This window comes from Eumetopias jubatus, unplaced genomic scaffold (genome assembly GCF_037043125.1).
Source record: "Eumetopias jubatus isolate StellerSeaLion01/CBP00866 unplaced genomic scaffold, mEumJub1_p1.0 scaffold_8, whole genome shotgun sequence".
In the NCBI taxonomy this organism is placed as follows: domain Eukaryota; kingdom Metazoa; phylum Chordata; class Mammalia; order Carnivora; family Otariidae; genus Eumetopias; species Eumetopias jubatus.
The window spans coordinates 99841400-99855127 of NW_028274814.1; positions in this window are offsets into that span (position 1 = coordinate 99841400).

The window sequence follows — 13728 nt, forward strand, 5'->3', positions numbered from 1 at the left end:
GTACATCAGAACCTAGTGCCTTTGTATATTTCACAGTCCAGCTATTATTACACCCATGCTTCCTGTTATCACACACACACACACAAAAACAGAAAATATAACACAGAAAAATATCTATTTTGACAGTTTTGATCATTAGGAAGCAGTGAAGATAGTCACAAGATATTTCCTAGTAGGCTCTTGGACAGAGAAAGGAAATGTAATTAAGATGTTGAATAATTTAATGACATACACTCTCTAGAGCATATCTACTTTCACTGCTGTTGCTATTTCCAGATCTTATTTTTCAGCCAGCGATTTTTTTATGAGTTGTGATATTCACTTGAAACCTTAATCATTCTCAGAGATCCAGCTCTACAATGGAAACGAGGGCTTTTCCCTCTACCTGAAATGTACTTGAAAGAACTACAGCTGCTGTGTCAACTGCTTTCAAGAATTATGGAGGGCAAGCCAAGGGAAATCCTTAAGAACAATGTAATCAGATTTTTTAAAGACACTGGTTACCAAGACTTGGCCTGTGAAAACTCGAATGCTAAATTTTCAGGTCCCATATTAAAATGCTGGTTAGAAGCACAAAATGGGCTAGGTAAGAATCTCTAATAAAGACTATATCATCATAAAATGTGCTATTGGGAGCATCTGAAGTAATGTAACCATAAAATAAGTGGGAATTAAAATGTTTATACTCAAACCTCTAATTTGAAGAGTTCTTATAATTAACTTCCAATTTACATTTAATGTTATTTTAAAAAATTTACAAAATTCTTTTTACCTAATGCTATATACACACTTTTACCTTTGTCCCTGGCTTTACAATATAACCCACATTCAATCCCAGATTGTTTGTACCCTCAGCTTTGTCTCCATTTGTCTTCTGGCTATATCATCGTCCTTATGCAGACTTTACCTCTGATATTCTCCAAAACGCCTCCTCAATTTTCTGAATGCTTTCCTTCCCCAAAGTGAAGTAAAATGCAATGATTGAGCTCAGCACCCCACCATGGATTTCCAAGCTGTGGGAGGCAGAATAAGGTTCCCACAGATATCTATGTGATAATCCCAGGAACCTATAAATATGTTATGTTACATGATAAAGGGGAAACAAGGTTGCAAATGAAATTACTTTGCTAACTAGCTGATCTTAAAATAGATTATTCTGGATTGTCCCAGTGTGATTGCAAGGGTTCCTAAAAATGAAAAGAAGCAGAAGAAAGATCAGAATCAGAGATATTTGATGATGCTACTTTACTTGCTTTGAGGATGATGGAAGGGGCTTTGAGTTGAGGAATGCAAATGGCTTCTAGAAGTTAAAAAAAAAAGGCAAGAAAAACAAATCAAACCAATATAAAAACAGATTCTCTCCTATACATCCTAAAAGGAACACAGCCCTGCCAACACCTTGGTTTTAGCTCCATACAACCCACTTTGGACTTTTGACCTACAGAACTGTAACATAAATTTGCATTGGTTTAAGCCATTATGTTTGTGAAAACTTGTTACAGTAATTGAAAACTAAACACAAGCTTTTGCTTATGTGTCTATTAGCAACTTTCTGCTTCTGAATTCTCATTTTCATCAATAACTTGGACAGATTCTCTATCCACATCAGTGACTAGCATTGTTATCAAAGTCAGTTAGTTTGCTGCATGGTTGTTTGGGTTTCCCATCATTCAGAAGCAATATCATAATTTTGAAAAACTAAAAAGTATTCCCATAAAGGAAACTTTGGAAAGCCCAGCATTAGAAATGATGGAGACTTCCAGTAACACTGCAGAAAATTATCACTTTCTGGGCACCTGGGTGGTTCAGTTGGTTAAGCGACTGCCTCCGGCTCGGGTCATGAGGCTGGAGTCCCGGGATCGAGTCCCACTTCGGGGTCCCTGCTCAGCAGAGAGTCTGCTTCTCCCTCTGACCCTCTTCCCTCTCGTGCTCTCTGTCTCTCATTCTCTCTCTCTCAAATAAATAAATAAAATCTTTTTTAAAAAAAAAGAAAGAAAATTATCACTTTCCTCAATCTCTGCTCTTGCCATTCACCAGGCTATCTCATCTGTAGGGCTCTTTTTTCCCTCATCCCCAGATTCTCTTCTCTTATTGCTTATGAGACCCAGAGTAAAGCCCATTTGAATGTACCTGCATTTGTACCCTAATTCTGTATCTAAGATACATCCCAGGACTCTAATACCCTTATTGTTGCTGCTTATTAAATCAGCTCATGAAAGATCTCTTCTCCCTGGATTTTACACAACGGATTGGAAAAGACATATTGATCATCTAATTTGTCTAAATAAATAACAATTTCCAAATGCGTAAGCTTTTAATAATTTCTAATAATGATAACTTCAATTGTTATAAAAACTTCCATATTAGTACTGAATGCTAAAAAGATGAAGACCCATCTGAAAAAAAGAAAATCTGAATTATCAGATGCATTTGAAACATAAAGTCTTAAATACATATCATTCAACCTACTATAATGTGCGATTGTCAAATATTGAGCTGTTTGCCTTAAAATAACATCACGGTTATGACTATCTATGCTTAAAGATGCTTCCAGAGTGTGAGAAAATAGCTTGTTTTCCTAAAAGGAAAAATTATATATTCCTCTAGAAAGTCACTCAATTTTCTCGTCATTTTTTTTTCTTTCTGAGCAAGTAGAAAATTAAGTTTGTGTGCCCAGAGATGGTAGTTTCTAAGTTAATGAGCAACCAGTTGATTGGGTTATTATTTATGAAACTAATGTACAGTGTGTCCATATATAAAGTATTTACGCTAGGTTGCAGCATCTACAGGCAGAAGCCCTGCATTATGAAACATGGATACGGGTTTGATAGAAGAACCCTATTCAAATTAGCAATGATGATCAACCTAGTTTTCAATTTTTTCATCTTTGAATTTACAAGCCCTAAGTTCTCAGGCAGAATGTCTTAATTAGAAAACAAGGATAAAATAAATAAAGGACTATCATAAAAACTATTACCCTAATTGTATAATTCAGAGAATAATTTCAATCTATTTGGAATAATTAATATAGAGAGAATCCAGTTCTTTTCCTGTGGAAAAAAAAATGCCATGCTATAGTTTGTAAGAAATGTGAGGAATAGAGAAACCAACACCAAAATAATAATTAATTAATTCCTGCCACCAAGGATGGAATATATTTTGTAGACTGATGTTGAACCAAGAAAGGTTTTTTAAAAAGTAAAATGTCTTTCAGAGAATACAATATCACAATATTTTAAGGGATATTTTCTTCTGGGCTGGTAGCCTTTAAAGGAATCTAACATGTTGGCAAGCCAGGATGAAATAAACTCAGATCAAATAAAAAAACAACAGAGACTAGCAAAAATATTCTCAATCTCCTTTTCTTACTCTTTCTTCTGGAAAGTTCAAGCAAATCATCTTAGCTTTATTCTATTTGTGGAAAACAGCTGTTCATTTACAACAGTTAGACAATGAAATATATTGAAAAACCAAATAATTTGTTTTTAATTATTTTAAACATTGTACTATTTTGTTAAAAGCCTTAACCCTATGGCTAAACATGAGAGAGATAGAGGAACACACAACACATATGAATGCTGTGACAGAATGGAAGTGGGTTTGATGATTTAAATAAATAAGTAAGTACCCCAAAGTTAGGCCTTTTTACCTATATACAGATATATCCCCATTGGTGCCTCATTACACTTTTCAACAGGAATATTTGGTGCCCAATTACCTCATCTGAACTGCCACATAAAACAATATCCTTTATGCTCCATTGGTAAAAATGGAGGTCATATGTAAGGTTCACAATTTGACACTGAGTCATTAAACAGTCTACATCACTTCAGATAAAGAGGCTTTAGAAAATAACATATTACATTTTTATACCATATTATTTCAGTAGTCAAGATTCCTTAATTTTTTTATGAAGCTTCATGTAAGTCACACAACATAAGTCAAGTTTCATTACTATCCGAAGTTTGTTTTTTTTTTGACAGTTTTATTTTTTTACTTATTTTTAGAGAGACAGAGAGCATGAGCAGTGGAGGGGGGCAGGGAAGGGGAAAGGGAGAGGGAGAATCTTAAGCAGGCTCAATCTCGTGACCCTGAGATCATGACCTGAGCTGAAATCACAAGTCGGACACAACCAATGGAGCCACCCAGGTGCCCCATCTGAAGTTTTTTACTGCAATTTGGATTGGTCATAGAAATAAAATTATTATTTACATCCACCTTAAGGACAAATGCAACTTTTTACATTTTCATTTACAGGATTTAACAGCCCCCAAATCCTTCGAAGTTTACATAACTTCAAGAGCTAAAATACCAATTTTATTTTTGAGAACTCATGTGCTGGAGGAAAAAGACTGCTCATGTCAAATATGGTATATTGCCCACAAGATTATAAAATAAATTTGCTTCTGAGTTACATAATCAACTATAAATTTGGGGAAATTTCCTTTTTGACTACTACCATACATTTCCATAGTCTCCAATCCAGAGAAGGATTTAAGGAAAAAGAAGAAAAACAAGAGTAATTTGTACCTAAAAATCTCATCACTAAATCATGGAATAAAAAAGACCCAACTTTTTTTCAACGATGCTCCAACATTATAAATCTACATAAAGTGAAAAAAGGTCTAGAATATAATCATTAAGATTTCGTATTAGCTTTATGTTATATTCTTTGCCTAAACAGGTTAGATTATTTTGATTGTTTTGTCAATTAATTGTAATACAAAAATCAGTGTTTTGGGAGAAGATGAAAGTTGTCGATTTTTGTTGAGATTTTAATAGAGCCAATTTGAGATTTTTTCATTTATTTTTTAAACTACATTAAACTTTTACTTAAATTTTATTAAAGTTATTCAATTTTAAAAGACTTAAGTAATCTAGAACATCAGCTTCATGAAGGAAACAGTCTTTATCTGTCTTGAGTACTGATATAACCAAAGCAGTTTAAAGGGTGCCTGTGAAATAGTAAGCAAACCATAAATATTTTTTACCATGCTCTGAATTAAAGCCACCACATATTCGAAAAAATTTTCAGACAAGTCATTCATCTCTCTGATCTTCCAACATCAATATACCAATGTTTATTCATTCTGCTCAAATTTATGTAAATAAAATTTATTTTATTTAATAAAAATATAATACACATTTTGGAATAATTATTTTTGAATTTTTCTCTTTTCTTATTGATGTGATTTATGAGATTCAAAATATAATATTACCGTATGCATTCAATATTACTTTCCAATTATTGCCTAACTATCTTTTAAGTTCAAGCGATGTATCTTAAAAAGCAATAGATTTGGGGTGCCTGGGTGGCTCAGTTGGATAAGCATCTGCCTTGGGCTCAGGTCATGATCCCAGGGTCCTGGAATCAAGTCTCCCATGGGGGCTCCCTGTTCAGCAGGGAGTCTGCTTCTCCCTCTCTCTTTGCCCCTCCCCCTGCTTGTGCTCTCTCTCTCTCTCTCTCTCTCTCTCTCAAATAAATAAATAAAATCCAAAAAAATAAAAAATAAAAAAGCAATAGATTTATAATTATCTAAGCAGTTCACATCAAGAGAAAGTTTTCTAAAGGTGAAATTTCAAAAGATAAGGACTTTTAGAGTTTACCTTTGAGGGCACTTCCATCTTTAACAGCAACATAGCTGAACTTTTAATTTAGCACACTTTGGTTTTTTGTTTGCTTGTTTCGAATTTTTATTTAAATTCCATTTAGGGGGCGCCTGGGTGGTTCAGTCGGTTAAGCATCTGCCTTTGGATTTACACGATCTCAGGGTCCTGATCTCAGGGTCCTGAAATCGAGCCCTGCATTGGGCTCCCTGCTCAGCGGGGAGTCTGCTTCTCCCTCAGCTCCTCCCCCCTGCTCGTGCGCGCGCACTCGCTCTCTCACTCTTCTCTGTCTTTAAAAAATAAATAATAAATAAAAAATAAAAATTCCATTTAGTTAACATATAGTGTAATATACTACACTCTAGTAATTCATCACTTATATTAAACACCCAGTGAATATAGGGGAGATTATGCCCAACCTACACGTGGACAGGTTTACACCTGTCACATTCCCTCTAATGTCAAGAGAATGAGAGCGAATATTGTTTTCCCAAAGAAAATGACACTTAAACTAAGACATCTGGTTCCTTCGTTTTGTTCTGTTTCAGAATAAAGATACTAGGACTTGAGAATAAAACTCAGATTGAAAGCTACAATAGTCCTTTGAAAAATATATGCCTAAAAAATTACACCTTTTTGTCATTGATATTTAATGCAGAAACTCTATACTTTACTGTTTAAATCCAAAGTTTATTCATATTAGTATTTATAACATAATCTCACTACCACAGGAGAGTTCTAGATAAAAGAGGGTAGGTGTATATTTTATTACTAATATGGAAAATCTGATTTGAGAAACAACATAATTAAATTCACAAAATATTTTATTCCTCCAGTACAACTAATTTTTTAATAGTGTCAAGTTGTTCTAATAGTTTATATGTGTGAATATGTTGGAAAAAATGCTAAAGAAATGTATTTCATGTAAGCTTATCTAGTCACAAATGTGAAAGTTCACTTATCTAGTATGTGGTTCCCTTGTAGGATATGATTATTATTCACATCGGCTGAACTGATATTGTTCAAAAATGAAACGTATATGCCTCAGACAGCCATATATTTTTAAAGCTATGTAATATTTTAAGCCAATCATTTTATGACATGGGCTATTTTTTCTTATTCTGCTCTCTTGACAAATTATTTCCTCTCTTAATGAAGTTATTTAATACTGAGACAGTTTCAAAGAAGCCTTTTAGATACCGGTTTTTTATGGCTATATTTTGAGACCATTGGAACAAAAAAATCTCTCTCTTCCTTGATTTTGCCCTCATCCCTAATTCTGACCCCATTCCTGCCACCAATCTCTGGGGCTACTTCAAATGGCTAAATCACTTGTAAACTTCCAAGTAATAGGTCCAGAAAAGAAGCTTATCAGACCACATTCCAGGACAACTGCTACTGGTTTTAATTTGTGTACCAGCGGATCTTCAAACAAATAAATGTTGTCTTGCTAATTCCATCACCTCAAATTTTATCAGTTTATTGTTCCTGATAAAAAGCTGTTTTGGGCATTATTTTGCAAATAAGTATTATCTGAATTTATTTTTTTTCCTTTGGTTCTTGGACAAAAAGAACTGAGTCACTCTCAACAGTATGCGGCATTCTATTTTATTTCATTTTACTTTGTATATTTATTAGCATCTACACGTGGTCAGTGTCCCACATAGTCTTTGTCAGATATTTAATTTATGACCTGAAAAATACTGCATACATGGAAAACATGACATTGTCGTGTGTGTGTGTGTGTGTGTGTGTGTGTGTGTGTGTGTGTGTGTGTAAGTGGTGGGGTATATCTCATTTTATCTTACATTTTCCCCTGACATTATGTTTTTAATTTTTAAGATCTATTCATGTTGCTGCATGGTATCCTGTTTACTGCTCTAACTGCTTCATAATGATCCATATTTTGCTTTCCATTGCCCTAGAAATACAAGCCTAGGTTACTTTCAGCCGTCTGCCACCAGAATTAGTATTATAATGACAATCTTTATACTTGTCCTCTGACCTACTTTTGTGAGAATTTGGGGGGATCTATAACTGCGTGTGATTGCACAGTACATGCACACTTACTATCACTAAGTAAGGCAAGATTGTCCTATGAAACAGCTGTGTCCATTTGCACTTCTACTAGAAATGCAGGTTTTCCATACTTCACCAATGCTTGGAAATAATCTGACGTGTTAAATTTACCAACTGATCAGAATGAAATAGCATTGCATTGTCATCTGATGAGGTTATGAGCATCTCTTCATATGCTTTTTAGACATTAGTGTTTTTCTTTCCATGAATTACCACTTTTGCCTATTTTTCAATAGAAGTCACTGGTGTGTGTGTGCACACATTTGCATAATTCCTTGAGAACTGTTTTAGAATTTAAAAGTGACATTTCAAAGTATAATCCATTTGTTGGACTTTGGGGAAAGTGTCATTTCTGGTACTGAAATTGTTTTATTTAAATGTAGCGAAATCCATCATATATTTGCATTGTGGTTGTCAGCTACTTTTTCTTTTATTAGTTCAGAATTACCCCTTTCAAACTGTTTTTAATCCAGTTGAAATTCAACAGTGGTCCAACCATTTTCTCCATGTAATGAATCGATTTTTTCAATACTGTTTCCTATTAAACAGTCTACCTTTCAGTACATAGGGTCAATTTCTGTGTTCTGTATTCTATTCCCTTGGTCTTTATGTCTGCTTTTTCACAAATAGCACATTGTATCTTCAGATCATATTCTAATTTTTGTAGAGCGAGTCCCTGTCTTTGCTCTTCTTTTTCAAAATGGACAGTTATTCAAGTACATTTTGTGCTTTTGTATAAATTTTAGCATATGCTCTTGAAATTCTTTAAAAATTTTGTTGGGATCAGATCTAATTTAAATAGTAATTTGTTGAGAATTAACATGTTTACAGTAAGTTAGTTCATCCATAGTGAAATTTTGTCTTTGGGCACAGAGAGATCTATATTTATACTGATATAAATTTATGTGTCGTTTATGTTTTGTAATAGAGTTTTAAAGGTTTCCATAAAGCTTTTCTACATCTACATCTTTCCTTGGGCTAATACCTAAATCATTTTTTTATTATTTATGAATGATACTTTTTCTACTATAATATCTAGCTGGTTATTTGTGGTATAAAAGGACATTATTGATTTTTATGGGTTAATTATGCCAAATTCATTCTTATCCAGAAGCTTTAAAAATTGTTTTATTAGTTCCATAGTGTTCCAAGTGATTCTGTATGGTTATCAAGTATTCTGCAAAAAGCGACAGTATTTTTCCTTCCTTCTAATCCTTATACATTTTATTGCCTTTTCATTTCTTACAAACTTGGCCAAGACATTTAGTAAAATGTTGTAACATAACAGTGCTAAGATATATCTGTGGTCATGCTGATCTTAAAAAAAAAGCAAATATTTTTCTCTAAATTTCCTGCGGGGGTTTGGTATAGAGCTTTCTATAAGCTATGGAAGATTCTATCTCTGGCTTCCTGAGAGATTAAAAAAAAACAAAACACATAATTTTTAATATTATCAACTTCTTTTTCCAATTCTCTTGAGATAATTATTTTCCTTCAATTAATGTGATAAGATGATAAATTTCTGATGTGGAATAACATTTGTACTCTTGGACTAAACTCTAATTGATCATTATAAAATATTTTAAATACTTTTTTGACTTTTGCAAGTGTCATAACTTAAATGAGTCTATCAGTCTTTGTTTTCTTGTTTTTTCATTTTCCAGTTTGGAATCAAGGTTATATTAACCTCATGAAACTAAGTGGAGAACTCTTAAATTTCCATCTTCTGCAATAATATATATAAAGGTAACCTGTTCTTTTGATTGTTTGAAGTCACAGTAAGTCTGTGACTTACTGATGGCTATGGGATGGGCTCTAATCACTACCTGGATTTCTTTAGTAGATAATGATTTACTGAAGTTTTCTACCTTGTTTTGCACCAATTTTGGCATTTAATATATTATCCAAAATTTAAACATTCCTGTTTAATATTGAAAATTTGTAATCATATAATTGTTCATAATATTCCTTTGCTATATTGCAATCATTGTTGTGTCTATAGTTAGACATTTCTTTTTCATTCTGGATTTCGTCTATATTTAAATTGCTTCTGTTTTTCTTGACCAATTACCTGATGATTGTCTATTTATTAATCTTTTCAAAAAACCAGGTTTTGCTTGGTTAAACTTCTTTTATTTGATTGCTTTCAATTTCAGTGATCTCTTCCTTATCTCCTTACTTGCCTGGATGTCTTTATCATTCTGTCAGTGTTCTACAAACTTCTTGAAATGGATGTTTGTCTTGATTTTTTCTATTAACACTTTCTTGCTCTTTGGTAAATGTACTTAAAACTAGAAATCTGTTGCTAAGCAGAATTCTTCTATGTCACAGAAGTTTTGGGATGTTGTGTTTTCATTGTCATGCATTTTTAAGTATTTTTCTGATTTGTCTTATGAGATACTCCTTCATGTAAGATTTATGTTTTAGTTTCCAGATAGAATGAATTTTAAGGTATTCCCTTGCTATCAATTTCATTTTATTGTATTATGATCAAAGAAGATAGTTTTTGAGATGTTGATTCTTCAAATTTATGAAGTTTCCCTTGAGGTCTAAAGCAATGTTGATTTCTGTGAGTGGGCTTGAAAAAAAGTAGGAAGTTATATGTTCATTCCAGCTCTTGTGTTCTAGATTCATTTTTTTAAATAAGAGCTAACATATCTATTTTTCTCTTATGGAGTTTTTAAAGTCATATTACATTTATTTATCTGTTATTAAAATTAAAATTGCTAAACCAGTTTCCTCTTGGCTAAGAATATCTTTTTTCTACATCATTATAGTCAAACTCCTGTTGTTTTGTTTCAAGTTAGTCTTGAACCTTTGATTGATGTATAAAGAATTTTCTTTTATGTTGATTATTGTTCTCTTGGGGCTTATTTTTGTCATCTTATTTTCTATTTCTATCTGTCACTCCTTTTAGGTTTTTTGTCTTCCTTTATGCCTATTATTACATAACTAATCTGATTGGAAAGTTAAATATATTAATTTTATTCATCTAGTGTCTACTCTTAACATTCTGCTACTACTCAGCACCTTTTTAATCTCCTTGCAGCCCCCAACACCCACCCCCTCATCACATTGTTAACATCTATAAATTGAGTCTTGGATTGTTTTATATAGAAAATTAGGTAGTAAGTAGGTAAGTATGAATGTAGGTAGATATGTAGATATATAGATAGACTATAAACAGCTAGCTATAGATAGATGATATATCAACATACAGATTGGTAAGATGCATTTAATCCTTATATTTGTGGACAAAGATAATTTTCTTAGTCATTCACTCAATGTTACTTTCAATGTCATAGTCAGTATCCCTGAATTCATTTTCTAAGGCTTGTTTGTTTGAGTACTTCCTCTAAGAATGATATAAAAGAGAGCCTTTGGATGATAAACTCTTTGAGGACTTACATGAAAGAATGTTTGTAATTTCACTTTTACATTTAAATGATAGATTAGTTGAATAGCAAATATTGGTTCTAAGTTCCTTTCCTTCAAATCCTTAAAAATATTACTGCATCAATTTCTTGCATTCAGACATTCTGGTGAAAAATCCAATGTCATTTTGATTATTGTTCATTAGTAGATCTTCTCTTTCTCTATGGAAGTTTTGAGTAGGTTTTTTCCTCTGTTTTTTTTGCTTTGGAATTCTCTAGGGCGTTTCAGTCTGAGGTATTTCATTTAAGTTTATTTCTGAGCATCCTAGTCATTACTTCTATAAATATTTCCAACTCTCAATATTTTTCTCCTAGAGAGATTCCCACAAATATCGGAAATTCTACTTTTATTTTTGAAATATATGTTTCATTTATATTTTCCATTTCCTCATTATTTTTGATACCATCTAGGAAAATTACCACACTTCATCTTCCAGAGTATTACTTTTTTGGTGTGATTCATTCTGCTCTACAAAATGTTTTGAGCTCCCATCCCACGTTTTACACCTGCCCTATGCAGAGTCTTTCGTGGGACTGTGTGTCTATGAGACACGAAGGGAGAGACCTGACAAGCAGTGCTGCGATAGTGGTTGGGCATCCCCTTGGATTCAGGCTTGACTGAGAATTGTTCTTCACTTACACTGCAGCTTTGCTCTTTTTTTCCAGCGGTCTTCCATGGTGATTATCATCTAGCCCTTGAGTGTCAATGGAGAAGAGTTGAGGAAGAAAACCATTCAGGGACTGGTGGGTATGCTTATATTTCTTTTTATATTTTTACTACTCCAGCAAGGCTTGAACTCCACTCTGCAGTTGTCCCTTAGTCACAGGCCAATGCCAATGGGCACTGCTGGTTTCTGCCTCTCATTTGCAATGGGGCAGGCAAGGATCTTCCCAAGGGGAGGAAAAAAAACACCCAGTAAAAGCTTCCTTCTCAGCAGACCTTTCATCCATGGCCTACTTGGTTGTCAATTTCTCCTCACACCATGACCCAAGTATCTTCTGTCTCCACAGGAGTTTCAGGAGTTTCAAATGGTCTGTATCAAACACGAGACCTAATAACTCTTCCCTTTGCTTCTGTGGCATCTCTGGAGGTGGGTTTGGGAAAGACTATGTTTTTCACTATTTCCTCAGAACCTGGAGCTGGACTTAATTTCTTTGAGTCTCTCTTTCTTTTAATTCACTTTTATCAGTTCTCCTTAGAAGTAAAAGGGGTTTACATACTTCCAATCCTATTTTTAAATGGTTGCTATTTCTTTAAAATTTTAAGAAAAATAGCAGATAGCATGGGTTGAGGCTCAGAAATATGATTAAGGTCAGATGGATGTTATATATCACTTAATAATTATTTAGAATTTAAAAATGTCAATGAGTATCCTGAAGTGAGGATGGGAAAGGTCAGGGATAGGATGATGCTCAGAGATAGAATAATTTTCAAGGATAGTTTTTGTATATATAACATAAAAACTTTTAAAATATTTTGTCATTATGGCTTTCATGAGGCTGAGTCAAAGTTGCATAAAAATGTCCTTATTCTAACTTATACGTTAATGTGTCTCTGTTTATTATCTGCTGTGAGCCAAACACTGAGACATACTTCTGCTTATCACTTAGGAAAGTGCTTTCATATACATTGTCTTGTATGATTCTTCACCCTCGCAAAAGGTGAAATAACCTACCCTAGAACTCAGGTCTTCTGCTTCTACAGTCAACACTTTCCCTGAGACTATACAGAGTGAGCCGAGGTAATTCTGAGTAAAATTAATAATACAAGTTAACCAATTTTCTCTTTACTTCCAGTGTCCTTATTCAGATTCCAGGTGCCCAGGGATCCCTTTTTGGCACAACTGGCATGGAAATGACACATTCACAAACTTTGACATCCACCGTCTTATAAAACCTCACATCCCACACTGTCCCTTTCCCATACTGTCTTACTAGATGATTACCCAGCTCATTGGATTTGAGGAGATTTTTAAGTAGATAGGGATTAATTTACCTCCCTCTCAAAGGGTGTTTAAATAATTATCAGCAGCCTCCAATGCCTTAACTCAAGGGAATGAATAATGTGGTAATTTCCAGCTCTCTGGCAGGGCTAGTGGGAGAAATGTTTCTGAAACTTGGGGTGTGGGAGTAGCATGAATTGGGCTTGACATGAGCTGAATCACCCTGTGTAGGCAGCTCTGCTCACAATAACCACACAGCCCGTTAGCATAAACTTAACAGGAGTCAGCCTAAGCTTGTAGGTATGTAGAGGCTCAAGACTCAACTTCAAAAGACGAAAAATGTCAACACTTTTAGAGCCATTGAAAACCATGTACATTTGTACACATATCGTTTATGTTACATATGTTATTTAATCTGTAACAGATTACTATGAAACTTAATTATATCCAAGATACATTATAAAAGCATGTTAACACATTTTACTCTGTACTACGTGCTCATGTCACATGAAAAGAGTTAGGCCAACTAATTATATCAAAGTCATAATCTTGAGTTTTTGTTTATTTTTCTACTAAGTTCTTACCGTGGCCTAAAATGCCCCTGTGTGATCTATGCCCCAGCTCCTTCCCCACATTCTTTCTCTTGCACAGCTTCAGCCCCACTG